Below are 13,733 nucleotides of genomic sequence, written 5' to 3'. Positions count from 1 at the left end.
TGAAAATATGGAAAAAATTGAACCCTAGTATACTATTGGATGGAGAAGGCAATGGCACCCCACTCCAGCACTCTTGCCTGGAAAATCCCTTGGACGGAGAAGCCTGGTAGGCTGCAGTCCATGGGGTCATGAAGAGTCGGACAAGACTGAGCAACTTCCCTTTCACTTTTCACTTTCCTGCATTGGAGAAGGAAATGGCAATCCACTCCAGTGTTCTTGCCTGGAGAATCCCAGGGATGGGGGAGCCTGGTGGGCTGCCGTCTATGGGGTCACACAGAGTCGGACACGACTGAAGCAACTTAGCAGCAGCAGCAGCAGCATACTATTGGTTAGATTGCAAATTGGTACAGCCAGTAAAGAAAACAGTATGGAGTTTCCTTTAAAAAAACTAGAAATACAACTAGATATGATTCAGCAATTCCACTCCTGAATATATATCCAAAGAAAATGAAAACACTAGTTTGAAAAGATACATGTACCACAGTATTCACAGCAGTATTATGTACAATAACCAAGATGTGGAAGCAACCTAAATGTCCATCAATAGATGAATGAATAAAGTATGGTGTGTGTGTGTATATACATATACATGCACAATAGAATAGTACTGAGCCATACAAAGAAGAGAAAAGGAAGAAAATTATGCCACTTACAACAATATAGACGGACCTAGAGAGCATTACACTTACTGTAATAATCTGGACAAAGAAAAACGCTCTAAATTATCACTTATATGAGAAAACCAAAAAATAAACAAATGTGTATAACAGAACACTAACAGACTCGCAGATAGCGAGAGCAAACTAGTAGTTCCCAGTGGAAGGGAGAAAGGGGGAAGGGTGAAATACAAGCGAGGGATTAAGAGACAAACTACTGTGTACAGAATAAACAAGAATCTGATATAGTACAGCACAGAGAAATATAGCCATTAATTTGTAATAACTTTAAATGCAATATAATCTATAAAAATCGTGAATAACTATGAAGTGCACCTGAAAATAATAATCTATTATAAATCAATGATAACTCAGTTAAAAACAAAATGAAACACGCCTCATATCTGCCCTCCACACCACTGCAACTCAAGTCCAAGTCGTCATTTTTTTGTGTCCGTTGTCTTCTACAACTGGTAAATATCCCCACCTTTCCTCTTGAGTTCTTATGAACTGTCCATAATAAAGAATATTAAATTATAGTGCTAGTTCTCATACGATGCAACTGATCTCTCTTAAAACATCCTGATGGATTCATCATACAAACAGAATGAAATTTAAATTCTCATTATGCTCTGTTGTTGTTCAGTCGCTAAGTCGTGTCTGACTATTTCAGTTCAGTTCAGTTCAGTCACTAAGTCGTGTCTGCCTCTTTGCAACCCCATAGACTGCAGCGTGGCAGGCTTCCCTATCATCATAGTTTTATTCATTTATATCTTATTCTCTTTTCCTTTATAATCTGTTTTCCATATTTTCTCTTTTATTTACCAAGATTCAGTCATATGGACCTTCTTTATATTCCTTGAACATACCAACCTGGTCCCTACTTTAAAACATTTGCAAGACCTATTTCCTGTGTCTGAAAGGCTTGTCCTTCTGGTCTTCACAAGACTGACTCGTTCAGGATGTTGAGAATTCAGACTAAGCGTCACCTCTTCTTTGATGTTGTCTCTGAACATACAATCTTAAGTAACCATCTTGTTAACTTTATCAATTTTCCTAATTTTAAATAACACTATAGTACTTGCCACTATCTGATTTTTCAGCTTATTTTTTGTTTATCCAGTGTCTTCTCCCCTCCCCTAACCAAGAATTGATAACTCCATGAGAAAAAAGGTTTTGATGTCACAGGCGTGGCTGTATTTCCTTTGTCTACAAATCTCTAAGACACATGTTAGGTATTTATTAAACTTCTATTTCATAATATATTATGAAATAATATGTCTACATTTATCCTAGATTAGACTCCTATTAGGGGTAGTTAAAAATTATGGAAAACTGAGAACCAGAATCTGGGAATGAAAACAGAGCATTGAAGAAGTTTTGGGATGGGCATATGGATGAGTGGCTAGCTTGTGTTTATAGAAGACCATCATCCATAGATTACCAGACACTTACAAAATTTAACTTATATGAATAAGTTTTCTTACCAAAGATAGAACAGAACTTAAGAACACTGTAATGAAAAGAGTGCATGAAAAAAAAAACACGCTCAAGCGTAGGAAGTCTACATCAATAGGATATTGTAAAGAACACAAAAAATTTATATAACTCACATACTAGCTCAGCCCCTACTGAATTTATGCAGACTCTCAGTGGAGGCCATCAAAGATTTTGAAAGTTCCTTCATAGAGGTCTGCATTAAAAAAATAAATAAATTTACCTGGACAGTAACTACAAAACCTTTGAAGGTAACAATTTAACATAGATGTCAGGATTATAGATCATGTTATCTTGGAAAATGAAGCAATGATAGATATTAAAACAATTTATATTGAAGTTGTGAAGATATTGACAAGTAGATTAAATGGCCAAGTATTATTGTTGTGATTGAATACTCTAAAATTTTTAAGTAGTATTATGAGGATTTATTTATTACTTGGTGAATTACTCATGCTATAATATGAAGCTATTAAAAGTAAATACAATGTAATACATGCAATACATAATCTACAAAGTCAGAAAAAACAACTCTTAAGTATCAAAAATTTTATAGTATTATAAAATGGTAGACATGAGTGGGTAGTGTAATTATAAATAGCTGTTGTTTTTTTCTTTAAACTTTGCCTATTATCCAAATGAACATATGCTATATTTAAAATCAGACATAAAAAATACTTAATAATGAAATGTCTCAAAAATAAATAAGTAATTCGTAGCATTAGAATAATGAGAAACACATTATCAGTTGATACAGTATTAATTCTCTGGATATGTGTGGTACACTTTTCAGAGGTTTCATACTTTAGGGGCAAGAGTTGAAGAGAAATAACTAATTTCTCCATCCCCAGACCAGCTCTAACTTCAGATCTCAATTCATTGACAATCTGGTCAGATCATTTATTATACCACAGTTAGTTGGCCAGAAGCTTCCCTTTGCCAAGGAATTTTGGCAGGCCAACGGGCTCAATGAACAACGTATTTCATTGTGTCTTGAAAAGATGGAAACCACTCTGCATTTCTGTAGCCAAATGTGAGGTCTTAGAAAAAAACTGAGAATGACAAAAATAGTTAATTTTAAGGCTTTCCATTTATGACAAGTCATTTTTTGCTCTTTTATTTTACTCTAACATTTGATTAATATGAGGAAGACAAAGAAAGTCATTCTGGACTCCATCCAACAACAATTTTGGGTGGAGAAAGTACACTGATTAAAACATCTCAATAGACATTCCCATTCTGTGCTCTGCTGACCAGCTTCAGAGAGAAATGTTGAATTACTGCTTTCAGGTCAATTATATTAAGTCATGGATTTTGCATGGCACTGTTCATTTTAGAATTGTTATTCACTATACACAATGCGCCTGAATGTACACAGTAAAACACATATTTAAATAAATTCAAGCTATTCAACATAAGCCCCAGGCATATGTTAAACAAGCCAAACTATATCCAATGTGAAAAATAATTCTTCAACCAGTGTTAAATAGTTCATATTTTACTTGATGATACTGTATTGGGCCTGAATATTCAGAATGTACATTTCATGCTATAAATCTGAAATAAACATAACAGCACACTCTCTTGCCAAAATCTAAATCTTTTCTATAATAGCCAATATCAAATAAACAATTTGCATTTTAAAAGTCATAGATAATTTGTTGCTTTCAATAAAATAGTTTCATTTTCAATTACCAGAGAGCTGTATCAGTGCTTTGGGTCAACCCATCACGTTGTTAGAAAACTTCTCAAGTTATTCAAAATAAATTCTGTGTTTCTACTCATTTTACTTTTATTTTTCCAGCTCATTCATTCTTTGTAGGCTTTAGCTTTCAAATCATGCATTTGCCAAAGTAAAGACCTAAAGGAAAGGCTGACCCTCAGTAGACTCCATTTTGCCTTACATGTTCTACTTTAACTAAATATAGAATATTATGTTCATCTAGCATAGAGGCATATATATGCATCCATATATGATAATATATATGCAAATGAGACATGTTCATGGAAATGCTGTATGTACCCCTCCTAGTTAAAAAAATCCATAGTCTGGGGAAAAGCAAGAGCTATCCTTGTCACAAAGACTTCTTTCCTCACCAAAAGAAAGTAAGGTATATATTTTGTCCAGGAATTCTAGAAATAATCTACTTCTTTAGTCCAATCAAAAGTTTCCAAAAATAATGTTTCCAAGAAAAGGCAAAAAATATTTGGAAGACCAATATGATAACACTATCCAGGAACTAGAAATATGGTATGCTTTGAAAGAGATGATGGCTTAATTTCATCAATTCCTCAATTACTGGATAAATTCTGAGAGGATTCAAGTGTTTATCTCAAGGATGAGTAAACAATGGTCAGTGGAAACAAATGGCTAAGAAAACAGACTTTGCCTGCCTCATGCTTGTGTATAGTCTCTAAGCTAAGAATGGTTTTCACATTTTAGAAGGTTTAAAAAAAAACTCAAAAGCAGAATAATATTTGTGACACAGGAGAATTATATGAAATTCAAATTTCAGTGTATAAAAATGTTTTATTGAAGCATTGTTTTTCTTCGGTTGCAAAGTCATGTCCAACTCTTTGTGACCCCATGGACTACAGCACACCAGGCTTCCCTGTCTTTCACTATGTCCTGGAGCTTGCTCAGACTCATGTCCATTGAGTCAGTGATGCCATCCAACCATCTCATCCTCTGTCGCTCCCTTCTCCTCCTGCCCTCCAATCTTTCCCGGCATCAGACATAGCTACATTCATTAATTTGTGTATTATTCTATTGATTCTTTCAGGCCACAATGATAGAGTTGAGTTTTTGTGAGAGATTGTACGGCCCACAAAGCCTAAAATATTTACAATATGGTCCTTTATAGAAAACTTGCCAGCCCCTGTTTTACAGTTCTTTTATTAATCACATCTTCACTCCATTGCTTGGAGACTGTGCAAATCCCTTAAAAGCACCCTAGCTTCAGAAAAAAATTCCTTTGGGTATTTTTTGGAGGCTGCAGTGACAAATAGAGCTACTGTGTCCATGAAGAATTAAACTTCTCCTTGAACAGTTCCTGGTTCCTACAATTCTCAGGTTGTTGGGGAATTGTTAACATAGGAAAAAAGTTGTAAAATTTTGATATGTAGAAAATAATGGAACTTCAAGACTATTCTGATTACATTCACTTGATGTGACTGTTACTTATAAACCTTCATGTAGAATATATCATAATATTTATACAAGCTTTAAAATAATCTGTTTCTTTAGGAAGATGAACTTTTAAAGTTTATTCATGGGTCAGCATTAAGAGTAGAATTAAACAGGAATCAATTGTGATAATTCTACATTGTCAAAAATAAAATCCTGTCTACTTTCCATTCATACTTCAGATTCTTCTTTTGCAATATTCAACATTTCCTTTAAGTGTAAAGTAATCTTGTTGGTATAACCTCCTTCAGCCACATGATAATTGCAAATCAACAGTCATTCAACAACATAATGACCAAGTCAGCAATAATCAGTACCTTTTATTACAATATATTTACTTGGTGTTATCCATTCTTCCACACTTTAAACCATCAGAAACTAAAATTTCTTTGGGGAAAAAAAATAGATGTCTTTCATAAAAATCTGTAGACCCATCATGCCTTTACTTGACCTCTTTCTAAGGGAGAAACAAACAGGTAATAGAAACTCAGTTTTTAAATAAAAACAATATTTAACAATCTATGTAAGAAATATATATACAGTAAACAGATACCTTTAACTTATTTCAAGAAATTGTCCAGTGGACACTCATGTTCATCACTGAGAAACCAGTGCGAGGCCAGGCTCCTCACCCCACCCGGGACCCAGCCCTGCTCCTCTGATCTGCACTCCCAGCCCCATTCAAAGGCCTTGAATTGATTTTTCTTTTCCTCATAAAATAGTCAGATAAGCTAATTTTTTAAAAAGAAATGCCATTGAGCATGTGCATTGTGATTTAAAATTATTAAAGAGTTCTGGGAAAGAAAAGTAATATTTGATTTTGAATCTTACATCTTTTTAAAAATTAGATTTTAGTGGGCAAAAGGAAGGGTATTTTGCTTCTTCGGGGCGGACATGTGGAAAGGGTGTGAGGGTCTGGGAAGGGAGACGCATTCTGCAGAGCTATCAATGTCCAAATAATTTTCAAAAAGTAATCAAGGTATTTAAGCATTGAAGGACATAAAGAAGAAGTTGTATATTTAACTACATTTTTAGGGGAAAATATCAGAAACTGTATAATTTCATTTAAAAATCTGGTAAACCTGTCTGATGTCCTGTACTTGCCTATTCACTGTGTTTCACCAAATACACATTTGGACGACAAGGCTTCCTTTCTTATTAAAAAGAAAGATAAACTTAATGATTATAAATAGTTATTTTTAATTACATGAAATATATAGAAACATCATGATGAAAATCAATGCGTGGTTTAGGACTGTAATGACTGCAATTAAGTTTTTAGGGTATCAATTTACCTACAGTAGGTCCTCTTCATTTTGACATTTTCTCTTCCAGGGTGATTTCTTAAAATTCCCAAAATATTATCAGAATTACATTTTAAGTGTCCATTGTTGCATAAATCTCAATTTTTTTACCACAGGCTGACAAGATTCTGGTATTCCTACCAGACCACCTTCACTGCTTCCTGAGAAATCTGTATATAGGTCAAAAAGCAACAGTTAGAACCGGACATGGAACTATGGACTGGTTCCAAATTGGGAAAGGAGTATGTCAAGGCTGTATGTGAAGCAGAATCCAGAATCAAGATTGCCAGAAGAAATATCAATAACCTCTGATATGCAGATGACACCACCCTTATGGCAAAAAGTGAAGAGAAACTAAAGAGCCTCTTGATGAAAGAGAAAGAGGAGAAAGAAAAAGCTGGCTGAAAACTCAACATTCAAAAAACAAAGATCACGGCATCTGGTCCCATCACTTCATGGCAACTAGATGGAGAAACGATGGAAACAGTGACACTTTATTTTCTTGGGCTCCAAAATCACTGCAGATGCTGACTGCATCCATGATTAAAAGACACTTGCTCCTTAGAAGAAAAGCTATGACCAACCTAGACAGCATATTAAAAGATACCCTGACGATGGAAAAGGTTGAAGGTGGGAGGAGAAGGGGATGACAGAGGATGAGATGGTTGGACGGAATCACCAACTCAATGGACATGAGTTTGAGTAAACTCTGGGGGTTGGTGATGGACAGGGAACCCTGACATGCTGCAGTCCATGGGGTTTCAAAGAGTCAGACATGACTTAGCAACTGAACTGTACTGACAAGATTCTATCACTGAATCAAGGATTGCCTTCATTTTAGAATCTTCTTTTTAGTAAAACTGAAGCACAGATAAGAAAACAATCTCACTGTTATATTTAATATTTCTTAGAAGTTTTGTCACCATAAATAAATATAAGTGTTATAAAATAGGAGGTAAAAGCTAAAAGTAGTTTCAGTCAGTCCAGTTCAGTCGCTCAGTCGTGTCCGACTCTTTGCGACCCCATGAATCGCAGCACGCCAGGCCTCCCTGTCCATCACCAACTCCCAGAATTCACTCAGACTCATGTCCATTGAGTCAGTGATGCCATCCAGGCATCTATTCCTCTGTCGTCCCCTTCTCCTCCTGCCCCCAATCCCTCCCAGCATCAGAGTCTTTTCCAATGAGTCAGCTCTTCGCATGAGGTGGCCAAAGTACTGGAGTTTCAGCTTCAGCATCATTCCCTCCAAAGAAATCCCAGGGCTGATCTCCTTCAGAATGGACTGGCTGGATCTCCTTGCAGTCCAAGGAACTCTCAAGAGTCTTCTCCAACACCACAGTTCAAAAGCATCAATTCTTCAGCATTCAGCTTTCTTCACCATCCAACTCTCACATCCATACATGACCACTGGAAAAACCATAGCCTTGTCTAGACAGACCTTTGTTGGCAAAGTAATGTCTCTGCTTTTCAAATTATAATTATTCAGTCAATCCCAAAGAAAGGCAATGCCAAAGAATGTTCAAACTACCACACAATTGCAGTCATCTCACATGCTAGTAAAGTAATGCTCAAAATTCTCCAAGCCAGGCTTCAGCAATACGTGAACCGTGAACTTCCAGATGTTCAAGCTGGTTTTAGAAAAGGCAGAGGAACAAGAGATCAAATTGCCAACATCTGCTGGATCATGGAAAAAGAAAGAGAGTCCCAGAAAAACATCTATTTCTGCTTTATTGACTATACCAAAGCCTTTGACTGTGTGGATCACAATAAACTGTGGAAAATTCTGAAAGAGATGGGAATACCAGACCACCTGACCTGCCTCTTGAGAAATCTGTATGAAGATCAGGAAGCAACAGTTAGAACTGGACATAGAACAACAGACTGGTTCCAAATAGGAGAAGGGGTACGTCAAGGCTGTATATTGTCACCCTGCTTATTTAACTTATATGCAGAGTACATCATGAGAAATGCTGGACTGGAAGAAGCACAAGCTGGAATCAAGATTGCCGGGAGAAATATCAATCACCTCAGATATGCAGATGACACCACCCTTAGGGCAGAAAGTGAAGAGGAACTAAAGAGCCTCTTGATGAAAGTGAAAGTGGAGAGTGAAAAAGTTGGCTTAAAGCTCAACATTCAGAAAAGGAAGATCATGGCATCCAGTCCCATCATTTCATGGGAAATAGATGGGGAAACAGTGGAAACAGTGTCAGACTTTATTTTTTGGGCTCCAAAATCACTGCAGATGGTGACTGCAGCCATGAAATTAAAAGACGCTTACTCCTTGGAAGGAAAGTTATGACCAACCTAGATAGCATATTCAAAAGCAGAGACATTACTTTGCCAACAAAGGTCTGTCTAGTCAAGGCTATGGTTTTTCCAGTGGTCATGTGTGGATGTGAGAGTTGGACTGTGAAGAAGGCTGAGCGCCAAAGAATGGATGTTTTTGAACTGTGGTGTTGGAGAAGACTCTTGAGAGTCCCTTGGACTGCAAGGAGATCCAACCAGTCCATTCTGAAGGAGATCAGCCCTAGGATTTCTTTGGAAGGAATGACGCTAAAGGTGAAACTCCAGTCACTACTTTGGCCACCTCATGCGAATAGTTGACTCATTGGAAAAGACTCTGATGCTGGGGGGATTGGAGGCAGGAGGAGAAGGGGATGACAGAGGCTGAGATGGCTGGATGGCATCACTGACTCGATGGACGTGAGTCTGAGGGAACTCCGGGAGTTGGTGATGGACAGGGAGGCCTGGCGTGCTGTGATTCATGGGGTCGCAAATAGTCGTACATGACTGAGCGACTGAACTGAACTGAACTGAGTCAAAGAATAATGTGGAAAGTGTATTAGAACATTTAAGTTTAATAAATTTTCATTTATGAATTAAATATAACAAAGACCAGATATATAAATGGAAGAAAAGAACCAATCATAATAGCAATACTTTTTTTTAATGAGAGGAAATTTAACAAGGAAAATTTTGAATGAATATGAAGAGAAATATAAAATATTCTTCCCTGAAATAACATCAACATCCATATGGATGTTGAAGCAAAAGTACACAGAAATTATGAGAAATGAGTGAATGAAAGATATTTGAGCCCTAGTGCCCACTTGGACTAGGGTAGAAAATACATACACACACACACACACACACATAGGTTCAGCCTAAAACATTTTTAGTGCCAGAAAAAAAGATAGTGCTCAAAAAACCCTAAAACACTGTCATAGGCTATGTCAAAAGGAAGTAGGTGGTGGTAGAATATGCTCCAACGGTCAAAGCTATAACAATTTAAGCATTAAAATAAGCACAGCACCATAATATAAATATCCAACTATTCATACTTACATAAATAAATGATTGGATAAATAAACTAATGTGAGAGAATAGGCAAGTCTCCCATGAATAAGAATTCCAAGCAATTTACATATATACTCCACCCTCAACTAAACGGGGCACCGCTCCGTACTTCTTCAGTGTCAGCTGAACAGTGAGTTTCTTCCAAAGCATATACTATGGAAAGAGGATAAAAAAGAGGATCTTTACTTGGAGAAACCTAACAAACACATCAGAGTGCCTGATGAACTATGGACGGAGGTTCATGACATTGTACAGGAGATAGGGATCGAGACCATCCCCAAGAAAAACAAATTCAGAAAAGCAAAATGGCTGTCTGAGGAGGCCATACAAATGGCTGAGAAAGGAAGAGAAGCGAAAAGCAAAGGAAAAAAGGAAAAATATACTATTTGAATGCAGAATTGCAAAGAATAGTAAGGAGAGAGATAAGAAAGCCTCGGTGATCAGTGCAAAGAAATGCAGGAAAACAATAGACTAGGAAAGTCTGGAGATCTTCTGAAGAAAATTAGAGATACCAAGAGATACTGAACTGAAGAAACACCACCTCAACCAAGTGATCAAGACTGATATCAGGAATGATGTCATACAGATATTGAGGTCCCTTGGTATACAAATGAGAAGAGCACTTTTCCTCCATGGCTTTTCTTCCAAAAACTCATTCAATTCAGTTCAGTTCAGTCGCTCAGTCATGTCCAACTCTTTGGACCCTATGAATTGCAGCACGCCAGGCCTCCCTGTCCATCACCAACTCCCGGAGTTCACTCAAACTCATGTCCATTGAGTCGGTGATGCCATCCAGCCATCTCATTCTCTGTCGTCCCCTTCTCCTCCTGCCCCCAATCCCTCCCAGCATCAGAGTCTTTTCCAATGAGTCAACTCTTCGCATGAGGTGGCCAAAGTACTGGAGTTTCAGCTTTAGCATCATTCCTTCCAAAGAACACCCAGGACTGATCTCCTTTAGAATGGACTGGTTGGATCTCCTTGCAAAAACTCATTACTCCAGTCTAATAATGAGAAAAACATGAAAACAATTTTAAGTAGAGAAAAAGTCTACAAAGTACCTGACCAACATTCCTCAAAACTGTGAAGTTCACTGTCTTAATCCATCTTCAGCCGCTGTAATAAAAATACCATTGACTGGCTAGCTTATAAACAACAGACATTTCTCTCTGTTCTAGAGGCTGGGATGTCCAAGATTAAGACTCCAGCAGACTTAGTGTCTAATGAGAGTTCACTTCCTGGCTCATGCATGGCTCTCTTTTCACTGTGTCCTTACAAGGATTAAGGGATCCTAAGTTTCTTTTACAGGCATTAATTCCATTCATGAGAGCACATTAAAATGGTTTAATCACTTGCAAAATACCCACTTCTTAATACACTCCCACTGGAGGTTAGGAGTTCAAAACGTGAATTTGAGGGAACACAAACATTCAGTTCACTACGGTCATCAAAAACAAAAACAAAAAGTCTGTGTAACTTACATAGCCAAGAAGAGTCAAAGAAACAAGATAAATGCAATGTGGTATCATGGAGCAATTTCTAGTTCAAAAAAATAAAAAGACACTAGATAAAAACTCAAGATATAACTTTAGATAATAATAATATAAATATTGATTCATTCACTGTGACAAAGATTCTATACCAATGTAAAAATATTAATATCATTAAAATGGAAGTAGGGTGTTCAGCTGGAGAAGGCAATGGCACCCCACACCAGTACTCTTGCCTGGAAAATCCCATGGACGGAGGAGCCTGGTGGGCTGCAGTCCATGGGGTTGCTAAGAGTCAGACACGACTGAGCGACTTCACTTTCACTTTTCACTTTCATGCATTGGAGAAGGAAATGGCAACCCACTCCAGTGTTCTTGCCTGGAGAATCCCAGGGACAGGGGAGCCTGGTGGGCTGCCGTCTATGGGGTCGCACAGGGTCGGACACGACTGAAGTGACTTAGAAGCAGCAGCAGGGTGTTTAGCAACCCTAATGTACTAACTTCACAAGTGTTCTGTAAATCTAAAATTATTCTAAAATAAAAGTTTATTTTTAAAAGGATGTTTGAAATTCCAAATTTTAAAGTCCACTACAGAGATAACAGTAATTTATAAACCACAGCACTGTTACAAATTAGGATAGGTAAAGTCATTGCATAGAACATAAAGTCTAGAAACACACCTACAATTAAATACTGAGCTTTTTAATCATTAAGCAAATATTTATTAAGAATCTTCTTATTGCAATCCATCATTCTGAACAATGAAGATAAAGCCCTCAACAACATATACTGAAACAAACAGACAAATCCCTCGTTAAACTCACATTCTAGTTGCGGAGACAGGCAATAAGCGAATAAATAATTAAAATCCGCCTCTCAATGCAGGAGACACAAGAGAAGAGGTTTCAGTCCCTGGGTGGGGAAGATCCCCTGGAGAAGGAAATGACAACCCACTGCAGGATTCCTGCCTTATCCCATGGGCAGAGGAGCCTGGCAAGGATACTGTCCATGAGGTCACAAAGGGTCGGACATGACTTGGCAAGTGAACAGCAACTGATCCCGCTGCACCAAAAACCACGCAGCAGAGGCGCAGGAGCCTGGCTCCACTCGAGGATATTTGTGGCTTTCTGATCTCAGGGTAATATTCTGTCATCATTTCCATTCCTCTAACATGCCTCTCTCATTTTGGTTCTTTCAGAGGTTCCAAAACTTTATATTGTATCTCATGTATGAAATTCTTTTAGTTTGAAATAGCAAATGTGGTTTCTGTTTTTTGACTGGAGTCTGAGTGATTCAGAAAGCCAAAGTTTTGATGCCCTCAGTATTTAAACTAAATAAATACAGAATTTATGTACCAATAGAAAATGAATAAAGAGATGAACACATTTCTAAAATCAACTAAAAATATATATGTGTCTAATATATATGTGTATGTACATATGTAAATATAGATAGAATCATACACTAGTAATACAAATAAAGTCTCAGTGGAATTTACTTTGTATTCATCAACTGCAAAAGACTAAAGCAATTACATGAGTTATTGTCAAGTGTAAAATAAACAGGAACTTTTATACACTGCTGCTGAGACAAAGTTTCCAGAGGACACTTTGGCAGTGTATACCAAAATTCTAAAATTGTGCATACATTCGATTCAGCAATTCTTTCTAAGAATTTATCCTTAGGAAATAAACATGACTATTTTCATTAAGAGCTTATGTTAGCATTAGTCTGTTAGCAGTAGCAATTTGAAGGGAAATAATCATACGCAGTTTGTCCAAAGTAGGGAATATTTTATATAAAATACAGTGCATTCATCGGAGAAGGCAATAGCAACCCACTCCAGTACTCTTGCCTGGAAAATCCCATGGGCTGAGGAGCCTGGTAGGCTGCAGTCCATGGGATCGCTAAGAGTCGGACATGACTGAGCGACTTCACTTTCACTTTTGACTTTCATGCATTGGAGAAGGAAATGGCAACCCACTTCAGTGCTCTTGCCTGGAGAATCCCAGGGACTGGGGAGTTTGGTGGGCTGCTGTCTATGGGGTCGCACAGAGTCGGACACGACTCAAGCAACTTAGCAGCAGTAGCAGCAGTGCATTCATAGAAAGGAATAATCTACACCTATTAAAATTTTATCAAAGAAGGATATTTATTGGCATGAGGAAATGATTATAATATATATTTAAGGAAATAAAGAGTAGGTACTATATAAAAACAATATCTATAGCTGTTATACACA

This window comes from Bos indicus x Bos taurus, chromosome 7, assembly GCF_003369695.1.
Source record: "Bos indicus x Bos taurus breed Angus x Brahman F1 hybrid chromosome 7, Bos_hybrid_MaternalHap_v2.0, whole genome shotgun sequence".
NCBI classification, from domain to species: Eukaryota; Metazoa; Chordata; class Mammalia; order Artiodactyla; family Bovidae; genus Bos; species Bos indicus x Bos taurus.
This window is presented reverse-complemented; position numbering follows the sequence as displayed.